This window comes from Notechis scutatus, chromosome 1 (assembly GCF_049901735.1).
Source record: "Notechis scutatus isolate UNSWTSFEM ecotype Mainland chromosome 1, rNotScu1.2, whole genome shotgun sequence".
Taxonomy (NCBI): domain Eukaryota; kingdom Metazoa; phylum Chordata; class Lepidosauria; order Squamata; family Elapidae; genus Notechis; species Notechis scutatus.
This window is the reverse complement of record NC_142009.1, coordinates 298,196,227-298,208,633: the sequence shown is the minus strand read 5'-3', so window position 1 is coordinate 298,208,633 and position 12,407 is coordinate 298,196,227.

Here is a 12,407-nt window from a genome sequence, read left to right as displayed (position 1 = left end):
TTCAAGTTCTTCTTGTTGTTTTTAGCATCCTTTTCAATTACAGAGTCCTGAGTTTTTGCTTTTCTGATAGTTTTTTTAATTATTTAATTCCACTTTTTAAAAGAAATATATCTTTAGTTTTAGTTTTACTTAAAATAAAAAATCAGCATTATATGGCCCCTTCCTCCCAGTAATCCTGACATTTCCATTCTCTCAACTAAATCTTTCTTATTGATTAGTGTCAGGTCAAGAATAACGAATCACCTTGTGAGTTTTCTCCATCTACACAAAGTGAAATTTGTCAGCAATACAAGTTGGAAATTTCCCAAAAGGGTTGGCAATTTGTCTCCCAACAGCATAATTAAAGTTTCTCATCATTACAACATCATGACTCTTGTTCAACTTGTTTTTGGAATGTATCATCCACTATTTTTCCATCACTAGAAAGGACAATAGTAGGCACAAACTATAATATTTGTTCCTCACTAATTTCAGTTAGATACTCTTTAAACCACACTAAAGTTCATTTATTGGGATTTCTGAGTTGAAATTGATATTTTTACAAACACACTACAGTTTGTCTTCTTTGCTTCTATTCCTTTCAAATAAATGATACAGTTCAACTGGCTATATGCCAGGCATGGAAGTCATAGCCATATCCAACTAATCATAATTGGCCTCCTGTTCTGAGAAGTTAACCTCATCCAGTTTATTTCTCAAATTTGGATCAATAGAATATAGAAATGAAGGACATGAACATAATGAGCCAATGTTATATCCATTTCCCCCCTCTGTATGAAGAAGTCCCATTATAGCAACTCTTATTCTTTTTATAGATCATGATTCTTTGTCTGAGGTCCTTACTTTGGAGTTTTCATTTCCATCCTGGCTACAATTTGGTTTAAAGCCCTCCTAAACAATCTTGTCATGCTTTGACAAAGCACATTTTTATCAGTCCTTGTGAGGTGCAAGCCATTTCCTGCTATCAGTTTATGGTTACATTATCTCGAGACAGGTTCTTCAAAACCAATCTCTTGTGTCACATTATTTGCATAACAAGTCACTGTAATATTCAATCCTCTTCCATGAATTGGAAACATTAATACAAATGCCACATGAACCATTATGATCTTGAACTTCCTTATGAAATGCTTAAAGTTTGTGGTGATATAGTTGTCATAGTGTCACCAACCCTCTCCATGTATCACTAGGAGGAGATAATTGCACTGAATCTGATGGAAGCTATTGTTTTACTCTTGATCGTAGCACTATATGGATGGATGAATGGGCCCTATCAAGAAAGCATTATTTTAGTTTCCTGTTATAGTAAATCTGTAGCCAATATGTTTCTTCCTTTTATGTTCTTATAGCTCACAGTAGTAACCTCTCAACCATTTTGGCATCCCAACTGTGGTTTCCTATTCTGTTTTTTTTTTCTTTTCAGAAATGCTTTCTGTTAGGATCTGAACACTGCTTTTGACTTTCAACAATGCAGAATATCACCATGTTTCTTGTTTCGGGTTACAGTACCTACTTCTGAGTTTGTCCATTTTTGTTATGGAGAGTTACTTCTATTATCCCTTTCTCTTGTATGGCCCCATATCTTTTAACTGATAAATCAGCCTGTTTTGTCAATTAGATATGGCCACTTACCATTCCAATTATTTTGAATTTTCTTTATAAGGAGTGCCACAAGAGTTGCAGGTAACAGTTGCAGACTTCTGTCTCTTCAACTCTTCTTAGAACATCACTAGTAGAATGACGTTTATTTATTCTTGATGTTCCTTCTGCAAGTTCTGAAGTTAAACAAGTTCAGACCCTTGATTTAGAGGGAATATTTCTTTGGACTCTTTTAAACTCCCACATCAAAATTCCCAAGTAGACTTTCTTAGCAACTCCAGTTGCTTGCTCCATGAATTTGATTATGGAACAAAGTTGTCTTATACTCATTTTCCTCCTTCTGATTAATCCTGTCTGGTTCTTAGAGTCTTCCTGGACAAGCCCCTGCAGTTTTCTTGGCAAAGCTTTTCAAGAGATTAACTTTTTATCAGCTCAGCATATAATATCTCAGCACCCATGGCTTCTCTGGTCATTTTTTTCTCTTTCTCCTATTGAATTTCTCAGAAAATGCCTCTTAGGCCTACCTTTTGACTCATTCAGTGAGTCATGAGAGCTGCTCAGAGAGTCAATTATGAAATAGTTTTTATTTTATTTTTTATTAACTTTATTTGCTGCCCATCTCATGGTTCAAGGTGACTCTAAGTGGTTTTCAGCATTATAATATATACAAATACCAGAAAACAGATTAAAACTTCAAAAATTAAAAAACAACAAAAATAACAACATGAGTTTTGCATGGGGAAAGGTGGGGGGTGCTTTTCTGTTACTGGACCAACCACCTCCAGCCAACAGCTTCTTTTTCAGGACCCCATGCCAATCAGCATAGCCAATTTTAAAGTCTTGCCCTCCCCCCAAAGACTAAAAGAGGGGTGGATTTCACCTCTTGTAGCAAGATCTTCCAAAGGGTGAGGGCCATGTACTAGATCCCAGCAGCCCAAGTTCCATAGTTGATTGGGGCTACAGTAGGCCCATTCTATCAGCATGATTGGGCCAGTCCCGTTGGGGAAAGACAATTCTTCAGATATCTTAGAATATGATATAGAGAGTTTTAATGTTAATAATAAATACTTTGAATTGAATAATCAACACACAGAAGCAGATCAGCATCCAGTGCAGCTTGCTTAACAGTGATGCTATCTGTGCCACCCTAGCGGTCTCCAAACTTGTCCACACCACTTCATTCTGGACTAATTATAGCTCCCAAATACTCTTCAACTGTATTACCATGTATATATCAAAGAAGAGGATACAAGAAAATGAGCAAGTTAATGAACTATAGAAAGAAAGGAAAAATTGCTTGGGGTCCTAGAAGGAATAATAGAGCCATATATGGAGATTACCAGCTTAGAAAAATCATTATCTTTATTATCTCCATGACAACAATGATCAGAGTAGTTAAACCAATGGTTTTTCCAATCTAACTGTGAAAATTGAATATAGAGACAAAACAAAACAAAGAAGAAAAATGCCATCATAATCTGGAAGAAGCAATTAATTAATCTTGGGTAAAATATGGACTATTCTTTATATGATCATTAAGCAAAACCTCATATACATTTTTCCTTATTGTTGTTGATTAGCCCCTTGGCCATATCAAAATACAGAATAAAACATAAAACATTATACAAAAAAAAAAAAACATATATAAAAGTGAAATGCAAGAAACAGATTAAATGAAAATAATAAGGAATACAATATTGTCACTCCTGAACCTCATATATTTTTGAGCATGTAAAGTGAAAAATGATGAACTATAGAATAATACCATTCTTGAACCATTCGAGGGAATTATAAGAAAAAGACAACCGTAGAATATACAGTACATTAAGGAGAACATCAGAATGTCCTTGGAATTGTTATGAATTATGAGTAAAAAAAGATTGAAATAGTGAGCATATTTTGGATATAGTATACAGTATTTTGTATATAGTATATAGTCAACAGACATTAGACCTGAGATGATGGTACCCACCTATGGAACATAGAATTACAGTTCCATATTTCTGATATTGAAATTTCTGTTGTTGTAACTATTGCAACTCTCCATTAATGGAAATTGAATGGTGGCAAGAGTCATTATTTCTATTGCAATTTAAATTAAAACCCACGTAAACATCATCTCTGATAAGAAAAAAGAACCTTCTTCGAAATGGAGAAATCTAAGGAAAGTAATTTTAAAATGGATGTTACATAAAAATATTCTTGTTTGGAGGCTATAAACTAGTGGGTTATTCTATCCTAGAGCATGTGTCCTTCACTTTTCTTCTGCCCTTCAAACTGTTTTCATTCCTGACACTCATGCATGTTGCCAATAATCTGTGTTCAATAAGAGATACTTGAGGCTGAGCCTAATACATCAAAGTCAACACCTAAAGTTTCAGATGAAAGTTTTCCACAGATCCCTCAGCAACACTTAAAGAAATCATTTCTCATTCAAAATTCATTATATTGTAGCTGCAGTTTTATTAGGGAACTGGTCATTCCTATTGATTAACCTGAGGATGTTGTGGAAACCTGAGACAAATGGAAAGTGCCCTCAAGAGCAAACTGTGAGTTCAGAATAGTACATAAACACACATGGAAAGAATGGAGCATTTGGCTTTTTGTACGTATCATAATGAATATTAATGCACAATTGGCTTTGCTACTAGATATTCCTCCGCTGTGTCCAAGTAGTGGCAGCAACAAACTTTACCTGAAAATAAACTTCTCTAATCCTACAGGCCTCAGAAAAAATGAAACTCCTGACTTTTTCTACTGCAAATTATCACAGTTGTGAATAAATCTACACCAATTCATGCAGGAATTTTAAAAACAAAAGAGCAGCTATTTTAACAACTTACTTGAAACTTTAAAAAAATGATTAGCCTTATATTTCCTCCAGATGTGCACACTTCAGCTCATAGGTTGATTAAAAAATAGGACTATTTTTTCCTAGCAAGCACCAAACGAGGAGCTTTTAGACATACATCACTAAGTTGAAACAAATTTGTTTTATCTGAAGATGATATCCTTTTGTTTAACTCTCATACTACTATCTCAGGACTGATGCAAAAGGCAGATACCTTTAGTAAAATGGCAAGATATTCTGTTAATTGGTCTGAACTGGAATTGTTGCCAATAGATCACAAATAGATTATCCATTTAAGAGATATCAATTCCATATTTGTACCAATTGCATTAAATGTGTAGGTATGTATATACTAAATATAATATTCATAAAATATACAGAGGATTTTTTCAGCTATCATTAGATGAGAATCATTCAACCTTGTCCTTTGGGGAAAGGTAAACATTTTCAAAATGAATATTATTCCCAGATTAATTTGTATTCTGAGAGGATTTCCAGTTTATGTATCTGAAAAATATTTTAGGAAAATAATTTTTTTAAAAAAATTGGGGGAGACTATCTTTATAGAAAATGCAGATACCAACTAATGAGGGGGGATTTGGGACTCTTTTTTCCCCTTTTTTTAAGTGATAGTGGACAATCACTTAAATATGAGCCATCGGAATGTAGCAGCAGCCAAAAAAACAAAAACAAAAAAACAAATACAATCCTTGATTGTATAAACATATGAAGAACGGTTGCAGGAATTGGATATGGCTATTCTAGAGAAAAGAAGGATTAGAGGTGACATGATAGCAGTATTCTAGTATTTGAGGTGCTGCCACAAAGAAGAGGGGGCCAACTTGTTTTACAAACCACCAAAAGGCAAGACAAGAAACTAATCAAAGAGAGAAACAACCTGGAATTAAGGAGAAACTTTCTAGCAGTGAGAACAATTAACCAGTGGAACAGCTTGTCTTCAGAAGTTGTGGGTATTTAATCACTGGAGATTTTTAAGAAGAGACTGAATAGCCACCTTTCTCAAATTGTATAGGATCTCCTGCTTAAGCAAGGGGTTGGACTAGAAGACCTGTAAAGTCCCTTCCAGCTCTATTCTGGTTGATTGATTTGGTTTTCCTGAATGGAAGCTATATCATTATGCTTACCGATTGTCAACTATTAAATATTGGAAGACAAAAATTGGTGATGGGAGGGAGAGAGAAAGAGAGATAGATAAAATCCCCTTTGTTTAGATAGGCAGTAAATTATTTAATAATTATTTAGTTAAAACATGCTAAAACTCTAGTATCTCTGGAAACAGTTTTGTCAATTAGAAAGTTATGAAATGTTTAATAAAAAGTTTGGCCCTTTTTCCATGACAAATTGACTCTATGGCAAAATCCAACATTAAAAATTGGGAGAAGAATGGTGATATAGATAAATTGGAATGAAGCATGGAGATCTGGGGATCTGGATCTCTCTCTCTCTCTCCCTCTCCCCCTCTCCTTTCCCCCTCCCTCCCCATGTGTGTAATTTATAATGCTGCCTATCTCACTGAAAATGACACTGAGAAAAATCCACAAATAAAATAAAAAAACCAATTTAAAATATAAAAATCCATATTAATAAGTATCATAAAAGTGAAAGATAAAAGAGAAAGAGAATAGAAATGATCACTTTAACAATGGAATCATTTTGACTTTAAACCAACTAACAGATTATGTAGATGAATTTTTAGCATATTCTGTAAAGAAATAAATATCATCTATATTACATATAACCCAATGGCAATATTTACAATTTCAACATTTGTTGACAGCATTGTTTAGACCAGCAGCATTTTCAGGTTTTGAGTCACCTGAGATAACCTGTCAGGCTCAAGAGATCAGGACCACATTTGAAGTTTCAATTAAATAGATTTATTGCTCATGCCTATGCACATAACACTCTTAACTAACAGTTAGCATCTGCTAGAAGTTAGGTCAATGAAATTCACAATGGATTGTACATAGTATGTTTATGGCTAAGTAGGAATTCTAGGCTGATGCCTCTTTTGACTCTGCCTCCCAGCTGTGACACTCATTTCCTAAAAAAGCATACGATTAATTTTTATAGGTGTTTGTTATCAATATATCAATTTGATATGCAGATGTAAAGAAATAAGTGGAATAAAAAACTACAGGTTATCTAGACAACGAATGTCTTAACTTCCATAGCAAGAGCATCAATTGACCTCAAATTATGACTGTACAGCAAAAATATATATATTAGAATGTATTGGATTACGTTATGTTTATGTAGGAAAGGACATCAAAAGGAGTACTTTGTTGGAGATGTAATAAGGATAATGTCCTTTAAAATGTATGTTTCTGTAATGTTCTCTACTTATCAAATTGTGGGAGAAAGTAATGGATTCTATAAACATGATTGCATGATAAAAGCTACCCTTTTCAGAAGATAATATTCTTTTGAACTACATACGTAGTACTTGGAATGTGAACAATGTAAATGGGTTGTCTATTCCCATACTATGGCCAAAAGTCTGATATTGCAGCATTGGAAAGATAAGTATGTTTGAAGACCTGATTGCACTTGCCACTTTTGTGCAAATAGGGTGTAAACATAGATTTTGTATAGATAAGTATAATGAAATATAGGATGCATTTATATAGAAAATAGTAGGTTTAAAAAAATCATATAAATGAATAGACGTATGAATAATATTTACATTAGACAAGCATCTATATAATTATTATAATGACATCATCTTATATTTTTTCTTTGTTGTATATTTTCACTTTTTATGTGTTTGTTTTATCTTCGCTTTAATAATGTCTTATTTCCGTGACTATTGTTCTTGTATTCCCTTTTTGTTAGTAATTAAAAAGAAATAAAATATAAATAAAAAAGAACTTAGATTTGTTCAAAATAAAACAAAAACATTCAGTTTGTCAACTGCACAATAAACACAGTGACCAGCTAACAAATAACCAGAGAAAAGATCCAGCTATTCATTGTTATTTTGTCTCAGACCTCTTCAAGACAGTGGCATATATTCTACAAGGCAACTGTGAAGATCAGGATAAATGGGTAGAATTGAAGCTTGAGACTGACATAAATATAATCAGGAAATGTCTAAATGAGTTTAAATCTCCAAGGCCAATGAATTGCATTTTAGGATACTGAAGAAACTAGTTTATTATCTGGTGGAATATTTATGTATTTCCTTTGAGAAATCCCAGAAAATAGCTAAGTTTGTAGTTGGCTGATAGGAGACAAATGTAATTCCTATTTTTCAAAAGACATATAATCACCAGGGAACTATATATGTACAGTAAAAAACAAGAGTAAATAGATAAAGTTGTATACCTTTGTTCATGTTTAATAAAATGGGGAATTGTTGTGTATTACTCATAAAAATGTAATCATAGGTCTATTGCAAGGGATCGACATTTGTCAAAAGAAGCCAAAATAGCAGATTTAAGAAAGTAAACATGATGTGAGAGCTGACCTGTCAGGAGAAACATAAAAGACAGTTGAATGCATGGGCAACACATGAGCAAGGAAGAATGACAGCACATAATGATACTATTATCTGAATGCCAAGGTTGCATATTCTCATCATGACATAAGTACTGAATTTTGGCATTTTGCATAATCAGACTTGTTAAGCACACTATTTGTAAAATGGAATAAGTAGTTCAGAAGTGGTAAAATAATACAATTTGATAGGAAGTAATAGTTCTTCTTTGTTCTGTGTTGATCACACCCAACACATTGGTGTTCAGTTCTAGACACCACATTTTAAATAGGATTCCAATAAAAATCAATAAGTTCAGCGACCAACACTAGGGACTAGAAACTAAATTCTGTGAGAAAGACTGAATAAACTCAGAGTATTTGAGAAGAAAAAAAAATAAGGAGATGAAAACACTCTTCTAACATGAAATAATGTCACATGGAATAACACCTAGGACTGCTGTCCATCACTTTAGAATCAAAGGAACTGAATAATTGGTGCCAGTTGGAAGAATGAAAATTCAATATTACAACATGAACAGCCACATACTGCTGTCCCAACATAGCAATTCAACAGTGGAACCAATTTTCAAGGGAAATAGTAAACTTAACTTCATGGAATATTTAGCTTTAGGATTCCTGCAGTTATCAGGGAAGTAGACTCAGTACTGATAGTCCCTTTTAAATTTATATATTTAGAGTGTGTCACATTTGAGGAAGGCTAAGCTAGAATAACTCTGCACATTTATCCTGGGAGTCAGTTTTAATTCAATTCTGCTTAGTTCAGAGGAGACATGTTGTATAAGATTACAGATCCATTTAGTATCCTACAGTATCAACAATACTGATGAAGGTCATGGATAAATTTACTTGCGGCATGCCAATTTTTGCAGTTACTTGATAGCATTTGAAAAAAAAAAAAAAAGAACAATGGCACTTTAAATAAATATATCTTTGGTTATTTAAAATAAAAACATTATTAACATTTGTGGCTCAGATTTGGATTATTTAACAATATTGGTATTACTGAATTTGATTTTGTAATTTCAGTATGACAGCAATGATAATAAAGTAGCAATTTAATCAATTAAAATTGATGCCATAATTCTGCTAAAGCTATTAAAACCACATTTGTATTGTTATGCAAACCTTTGAGGTACATTTTGAGGTATATTGTTCACTAGATTTTGGAGGTAGTCACTTGTCATATTTTCGAGATAGCTCATTAGAAGTCTGAAAAAAAAGAGAAAAGGAACTGCCACTCCAATTTTTATTTCTCTTTTTGTATCTGAAATGTGTATTTAACAAACCTTAGTGATGTATTTATTTGGATTTCACAATGGAAGTCCACTTCAGTTCCTAACTTTCAAACATTGAATAAATATTTTATTGCATCCAATGTTCTCTTTTTGCTGAAAATTTGAAATTCTCCTGTTTCCAATTAATTTATTTTCATGCTAAAAGAATTATTAGACAAAGGATCTAGAATATGGATTGTCATAATGACAGAAGATACTTTCCACTTATTTATATGCTTGGGTGTCAGATGTATCTCACCTCATGTTTTTTCACATTAACTAGATTATCTTTAGTCTGACTTAGTTCAATGCATTTCAATTCCTACTGCTATTAGGCAAATATCAAAACATTCTCACTAAAAATCAGCCCAGGCTATTTGAATATTAGAGAAGAAAAGGACATAAAAGGGATGAAAATTAAAAAAGAAGAATTTAAATTGCAAGCATTTGCAGATGATCTGGTTTTCATCTTAGAAGACCCACTAGAAACAGCATTAAAATTGATAGAAAAGATAGAGGTATATGGGAAGGTGGCTGGTTTGAAAATAAAGACAAAACAAAGATTTTGACAAAGAATATGTTATCAAGACAAAAGAAAGAACTGGCGGATATATTAAAAATCCAGGTCACGAATAAGATCAAGCACTTGGGGATACATTTGACAGCAAGATGTAGGACACTAAAAGAGAATAACTATATTAAACTTAAGCAGCAGATAGCGCAAGATTTGGCGAAATGGGAAAATTTACAACTGTCATTAAATAGGGAGAATATCAACAATCAAGATGAATATATTACCCAGAATTTTATATTTGTTCCAAACAATTCCAATTAGGCTTGGAAAAGATTATTTTGAAGATTTAAATAAAATTGTGTTGAAATATATATGGCAAGATAAGAAAGCGAGAATAAAATTAATTTTTTTGCATGATGCCAGAATAAGAGGAGGATTTGGTTTGCCTAACTGGGAGTTGTACTACCAAGCTACAAATCTGATGTGGGTTAAGGAATGGATAACGTTAAGAAATACTAGGTTGTTGACATTAGGAGGACATGTTGGGATGGCATGCTTTTCTATGGTATAAAGCAGTGTCCCAACCAGCGCCTGGTACCGGCATCGCTGGGCGCCGGGCGGCATCAGCTGGGCGCCGCCATCTGATGGGCTCGGTGACCCAGGGCACTTTTCATCAAAAGTGGCGGCAGTCGCGTGAGCTTCGGGTGAAAAATGGCTTTCCAGAAAAGCTCAGGGTCGCGCGGCGCTATCGCTTTTGATGAAAAGGCCCGGTGAGCGTTCTACCGGAAAAGCTCACGGCGGGCTTTCAAAAGTGGCGCCGCACCAGCGGCCCTAGGACTTGTTCTTGGCCGGTCGCTCCGTCCGCGGACCGTGGGGCCCCTGGTATAAAGGAACTAAATCACAGGGGTATTTTAGAAGACATTATATACGGGAGTCTCTGTGGTTAAATTGGGAGAAGACTAAAAGGCAATGTTATTTGAAAATTCCAGTCTGGCTATCAACTATTGAAGCATTTTCTTATCTTATAATATACAAAAAGGAACAAACAGTTAGATATGGTGAAATATTGAATGAAAAAGGTGAACTTAAATCTATGCAAAAATTAGAAGAACAAGGTATAAAGATGAATTGGTTTTCATATGCGCAAATACATTGAAGGTATGATAAAGATTCTAAAACAGAAGGTCTCTATGATAAATTGACTGATTTAGATAAGATTTTGACAGGTACTGATGAAAAGGTGATTAAAAAATTTATGGATATCTATTAGAAATTAAACTAGAAGAAGAACAAGTTAAAGAAACAATGATTGCTTGAGGGAAGAATTTTGGATATGGGATTGATCTAGAGAAATGGCAAAAATTGTGGTCTCAAAATTATAAAATGACATTGTCAACAGCTTATAAAGAAAATTTGTATAAGATGTTTTACAGGTGGCATTTTCCCCCAACAAGAATAGCAAGAATGTTCAAGAACAAATCCGAAAAATGTTGGAAATGTCATCAAGTACCTGGCTCATATTACCATATGTGGTGGACTTGTGCGGATGCCAAAAAATATTGGACTAAAATCCACACATAGTTGGAAAAAATGACAAAAAAGAATATAGACTTGAAACCAGAGATATTTTTATTAGGAATTTTACCTGAAATATATAGTAAAGAATTGAAATACGTGATTGTAAATGTATTAACAGAGGCTAGGATTGTATTTGCCAAAAACTGGAAAAATGAGAAAGTACTATCACAGGAGGAAATTATTAAGAAAGTATTGGAATGTGCTGAAATGAGTAGATTGACATTTGAAATCAGAGAACAAGATGATAAACAATTTCATAAAATTTGGGATCTATTCTATCAATGGTTAGACAATAAAACATGGTAATGACATATGTAGATTTTTAGAACATAATGAATATATAAAAATGTATTTTTTAAATTATATCTACAAAATGATTGTAGGATAGATCTGAGATGAAAATATGAACTGTCACAAAACAAATTAAATAAAATATGGATTATCTTGTAAAACATGAATGAATAATAGTGTAGTCAAATGATTGATTAATAATGATATTAATGTATTTAGGAATATTTGATTGACAATATGAGAATATATACAATGTAATTGTAATTGAAGACCACGAAGTGGAAGCACAAAACAATTTGTAATTTATACATACACTATACACACACACACACACACACACACACACACACACACATAGGTACTTTGGGTCATGTATGGTATTCAGCTTTGTTCGGGTATTTTCCCACATCATTATAGTTGTGCTTTTAAAGTTGTAGCAACATTTCGGCAGAATCTCATCTGCCATCATCAGGCTTCTGTATTGTGTTCGTCTGTGAGTCAGACTTTTACAGTTGTTTCAGTTTTAAATTTGGGGTGAGCCTACTGCTGTGCCAGAATGTTTTTTTCTTCATCCTGATTGGTTGGGAGTCTTGGTCTGTGTTTATTGGTCTTGGAGTTTGCTGTGTTCTGCTTGATTGGTGTTTCTAATATCTTCTGTCTGTTTTGTAGCTTTTTTTGTCTTGATTGGCTGGCAACATTGTGTTCCTGTATTGGAGGCTTTTAGTGCAGCTTGGCTCCGAGTAAATGGATGGCTATCATTTGTTAGGAAGCTAGGTTT